Source organism: Benincasa hispida, chromosome 3 (genome assembly GCF_009727055.1).
Source record: "Benincasa hispida cultivar B227 chromosome 3, ASM972705v1, whole genome shotgun sequence".
NCBI lineage: Eukaryota > Viridiplantae > Streptophyta > Magnoliopsida > Cucurbitales > Cucurbitaceae > Benincasa > Benincasa hispida.
Window position 1 is genome coordinate 37473207 of NC_052351.1, and position 6146 is coordinate 37479352.

The window sequence follows — 6146 nt, forward strand, 5'->3', positions numbered from 1 at the left end:
TAGCTAATCTCCAAAATTTGGGGGTGAGAGAAATCCGAGTTAAGACGCATTAATCGAGTACATCAAAAAGAAAGGAAACAAAATAGAAAGATCTTAAACGCAAACTCCTCTGTCATTACTCTAAAAGAAAACCTCAAATTTGCATGAGTTAAAAATTGGAATAGGCACTTAACCATAGTTGGATGCTCTCATGACATCCGTGGGAGCAAGCCAAAATGAAGTTAAGTCTTCTAGACCAATGCGTTCCAAAACTCCACTATCTAGTTTAAAGAAGCTGTATCTTGAAATGCATGGATGCTAGATATGAGTTTAGTTGTGAAGGGCTCTCACCTGTAGTTAGATGCTCGCATGACACCCATGGGGGCAAGCCAAAACAAAAGTGGGATACCTGGAACAACGCATGGGTAACCGAAAATTTATACTTTTTCTTTTAACCGGCATCTATTTTTAGATCTTTTAGCTCATTGCATAATTCTAAAATTTTGAGATCATAAAGCTGTGCTGTGGTGCCGAGAAGAACAAGAGGGAAGAGAACCACCACCATCGCCGATCAAGAAACGGAGAAAACTGAGCTCAAGAGAGACTTTTCTTCCAATTCTTCCACAAGTGGTTATACACGAACCAGAATTGAGCCAAAGAGGACAAGAGATTGTACTCTGCGGCTTGACTCCTTTCATTTCATCTTACTTATCATTTTCATCTTCTCATTTGATTAAGTATTTTTTTTTTGTAAGGACAATCAATTTCTTTATAAATTCACATATTTGATCTATCATACTTTGCCACTTTTTATTTCTTGTTATGTCGGATGCATCTATAACTTTATGCAAAATTCCATTTTGAAATGCTGAAAAGTAGCTTTGGCTTAAATTATTCGAGAGAATAAGTAAGCCAGCATCAAGTTAGAAACGCTAGTACATCTAGAGATAGACGCACTAGTGTTTTGTTGCATCTTGTGATTGACGCATACATCCTAGAGATAGGTATTTTATGATATTCGCATTGAGAAGTGCAGAGTATAAGTCTAATGCATAAAAAAAGATAAACAAATCATCTCATTCACATCATATTCTTGTTCGTGTACATCTAACTTAGATCGACGCATATCACTTGCATCAAACTCCATTTTTCACACGACCCCTTATCCTCTACTTTACCCTTTTGTATCTTCTTGCACACACATACAACAACTTAGTGTAAATAACTCATATTTGTGTATAGCATGATCGCATATCTTGTACACAATCTTGGGATATGTTAGCTAAATCCCTTCTCAACCCCTTCATCGCATACTTATTGTAACTCTACGCTTTTATCACTCCGTGTTCAACTCCGTCGCATAGAAAAATAATCAAAACACCATCTACTTTTTTTCACCATCGCAATAGAATCAAAGTCTGTCACATATCTATTTAGTAGTCCCTGTGTTCGGCCCTGGACTTACCGGAACCTAAGAAGGCTTATACTTGGGCTTTGTTAGGAAAACTTGTATGATCATCGCATCTGCACATCATCGCATACACACATCACCGCATCATAAATAAACGCATCAGCGTTATATAACGAGACTATAAAAATTTGTGGTCCGATCTTATACAAACTCCTTAGGACGCATGCGATGTGTATGAGAAACAACAGATAGAACTTATTTTTCAGTTTCTACTTTTTCTTATGCGATCTAATCTGACTCTTTCAAGCCTAGATTCTATCTTTAGACTATTCATTAAAGTACGTCCAAATGATGAATGATGCATACATAAGATAAGATGATCGCATAAAATGCATAGCTTAGGTCATGCTAGCTAAGTACTTCTCAACCTATTCAGAAATTTAGCTACTCATGCATGGTATGAAGAGATTGAACATAAGTAGAGATGAAGTTTCCATTTTCTGCAAATAAAGTATTGAGTACAAAATAGTAAATGGATTTGAGAAATAACAAGCCCGGTAAGCAATGTCTTGCTTCCCATGGCCTTTTACACTGCTCTTTATTACTTCAACTTTGTTCTAGTTGCGGATATTTGCTTTCGCAAGGGTTGACCTTCTCTCCTTTATATTGCATTCCGACAGTCTCTCGATCTGTCCGGGAGCAATTTCTCTCAACTTTGCCTCGTCTCCTTGCTCTCTCCGTCCTCTATGTATATATGTCGATCCCCTTTCTCTCTGGTGGCATTCAGTATTATATATTTCAAGGTGAAGCAACTTTTCTTACTAATGATTGCAATGATGGGCGACATTAATTTCCCTACTCTGTTGCGCCGTTTAAAAGTCACCGAAAGTTCAATGTACTTGCTACATTATGGTTTTTAACGGCTTGTCAACTGAATTCAAAATCGACCGTTATCAGCTTTACGTCCCATCATGATTTATTATGTTGTCGCCTTGATGCGAGGTCTTTATGCGATCACTTTTTGAGAAACTTCTCACGATCGCACGACTTACTATCATAACTTTAAGTGCACCGTCGCAGTGTGCCTTTGGATCGCAATTTCATATGCGCCATCGCATTGTACCAGCACAAAATAGGTAAATTAACCACTTTTATACGATGAGCATTAACGATCGCAATTTCTTTCAGTTTGGTGCTTTCAGACATGATATTGCCTATTTTACCATCACTTTCTCTCATTGTTTTACTAATTTGAGCTATAATAACTTGTATTTCAACCAGTTATCAAAAGCCGTTCATGACAGAGACTTCACTTCACTAGGATGACCATAGGTAACATGACCTCAATCCTCAGGGAGTTGGGATCTCCTGTCTTTGAGGGCGGTTCTTTGATTTGCATCGGTGTGAGTGGCCAGATTGCCGACTCAAACCTACCACTTTGAGGATTCGTCTGATTTGAGAGATGGGAACTCAGTTACACAAGAAGGAATTTACTCCTTCCCTGAAGCAGAGGTAAGTAGATAGATTGCTCCCTTAAGGGCTGATTTCGGGGCTTGAACGATGTGGCGCCTCACACCTTCTTATGGTCTGAGAGGTGTCCATACATAGTAGGACTATGTCGTATTGTTCATTAGAAGGATCAATGGTACTTAAGGAGTTAGATGTAACTACAGGGGCAAAACGATAAATTGGCCCAACTGTACTTACGAGCATTTATGAAAGGTTATCGTATTGTTGATTGGTTATATTCGATGGACACAAAAATTTATCTGTGGTGAGAAGAGTGCAACTGTAGGTCTTTAGTGGAATGCCTGACAGTCAACAGATGGTGGATCTCGTGACTAAAAGGTTTAGATAGCTATTCATGTACCATTAGAGCTTTGAGCGATAGGTCCATAAGATCCCCTTGGTAGCTCAGTGGATTCAAGTTGAAAATCAGTTTTTGGATCAGTTTGAAATGTTCAGATTGACAAGAGGGAGTTCAATTATATATGATATGATTGAACTGGTTAATTATATATGATATGATTAACATTATGTATGAGATACATTATTTGGAGAAAAAATGATATAAATATGATTTATATCTAGTGGAGGAGAAAAGGACTATGGTTAATGTATTGCATATGATGTGATATTAAACCATAGGTTAATGAATATATTATGATTATATTTATTATTTATTTTTGGACAATTATAGGATAATTTTGCCAGCATTTTCTCCGTAACCGTGTGATACTGGGAGGTTGGATTCAGTTTTCGTAACTGGAGAATAAAATGAAAATCGTTTTTATTTTGCATAGAGATCGGTCATTTGTTCATGTATTGTGTATACAGCCTATCGCATAGCAAATCGAGAGCCTACACGATAGCTCAACATTTCTACACGATCGCTCAACATTCTACACGATCATATACACACGCGCTTCTTTCTAAACGATCGTATAAGATTTTTTAAATGATTATCTAGCTCTTTCCTAAACGATCGTGTGCCCGAGCATTTACTAAACGATCGTCTATACAATCGCAGCCTATTTACTAAACGATCGTGTACTGCTTCCTAAACGATCAAGCATCGTCTATACAATAGACTTCGGCCTTCTCCCACTTGCTTGGTCGTGGTATACGATCTTCCTTTCCTTATTCCCTCTGCCAAATCCAATAGAGCCCACACCTCCTAAATTCTCACACTGAGAATATCGAGGGTTCTAAGTGGTGGTGTCCTCCCCGTTGTTGTGTTCATGTTGAGGCCGTTAGTGGGTAGACGATCGGGTTTTGGTGGGCGATTACGTGGACGTGCTTAGCGAGAGCGAAAGAAGAAGTTCATGTAGAGAACGAGTTCTTTAGTGAAGAGAGTTCTTCAACTGGTACGTATTTCGTTCTCTTATTATTTGTTGTTCAAAACATGTCAGTAATTTGTTGTATATTGCATAACTATTCTCTGTGATTGTAAATGGGATAATTCTGTCACAATGAGTTTGAAACGATCCGCTTTCGCTCAGAGGTACTCTTGTATAAGAGTTCCTTCAATTGGTATCAGAGTCAGGTTCTGATATTTCAAATTCATTGATGAAAAGAATAGCATTTACTTTCTCGGTGGGTAAAAGCATGTCTGCTCTCTGTTTAAGCCTTAAATAGTTTGTGGATGTGAGATTCATGGAATTTCTTGGATGAAGCCTCTGGTTGTTTAAATTCTTTTACATTTTAAAGTTAATTGTAAGGCCCCTTGCGTTTTAGGCATATTAACTTGTTATCGAGTCTGTATTTTCAAATTTGTTTGAGTCTATGAGTTGTTCGTGAAGAAGCTTCAAGGCATGGGTTGCTATTTTTCGAGGATGAAGACGACCAACCATTCATCGGGTCGTGTAAATGATGGGGTAGACGATCGTAGAGTATCAGATACTCGGGAGCTGGTTAACGTGCGCACACTAGACAATCATGTAGCTCAACAACTTCATCACTTAGTTACTGACTACACGATCGCGGAGTAAATCGTTTACTTAATCTCTTGTTAAGTGGTCGTCTAGACGATCGAGCTTCGTAGCTACGTTGTTGTCTAATGATCATTTAGAACTCGCGTGTTTTTGTCTTATGCGCTAAACAATCGGGTACTTCATGCTTAATCGCATAGTTATTGGTACTCGATCGTAGCTAAACGATCGTCTACCTGGCCACGTTTACTAAACGATGGGAACTTCGGCCGGTGGTTCAAGACCCGGTTCGCCTGTGAACCTGTTTGCTCGATGGAAAATGTAATAAATTGAATTTTATTTCTAGTTTTGAGGTGGTTCATCCCGGTCCATTAATCTTTATGAATGTACATAGGATGTATGTTAGTTTATATGTCATATGGTATGCCATATAGAAAAAATCCCACCTTAGGTTATGCATTGATCATACATCATCTCTTTATTATAAGTGTTATGATTTTGAGAAGTATGATTTCAATTACATAAGAGCATGCTCATGCATTATATAATATAAGAGTTATATTTATGCATGCATCATCTTTATATTATCAGTGTTATAGTAGGGTGTATGGAAAGCATGTGTGCTTGGTTCGTTACTTGTATATAAAAGTTATGTATAGTAATGAACAAACATTGCATGAAGCATGACACATAGGTTAAATTTATAAGAGTTATAAATACCTAGTTGTGTGGCAATGTGGTTTTAGTTGTTTCTTTTATAAAGGTTATAAGGAAATTAGAACTAAAATCTATAAGGAAGACATGCAGGCCAACTTAGGATTAAATCATGGTTTTAAAAGTATTTTAAAATTTGGTGGAGATAGACCTAAGATCACGGTTATAAAATGATTAGCAACCTTAGGCTTTAAACTTAATAAGATTAAATTGACTAATAAAAGGTTAAAGTGTAGCATATATATCTATAAGGGACCTTTTGTCTAAGGCGGGTTCTATCTAGGCTGGGGTATTTACAGTGACGGAAATGGAACACCCCTACCTCGTAACCTACCTGGAAAGGTGAATTAGATAGGTTTGATGCATGTATGCAAAATTTGAGGATGGTCTATTAAAGAGTTTAATGTGACTACTTGAACTTGTTTAATTTCAAAGAAAAAAGTTGTTTTTGAGCGGATTAAACTAACTTAGATTAAAATCAATAGCTGGATGGTCTAAGCTAATGAACCCCTAGGTAGAATTTTCAGTGGAGGTACTTGGGGTATCTAATGCCTCATTTAAACCTCTCGCGTTTCTCCCTTTATTGTCCACACTGTGAGATCTATCCTCGG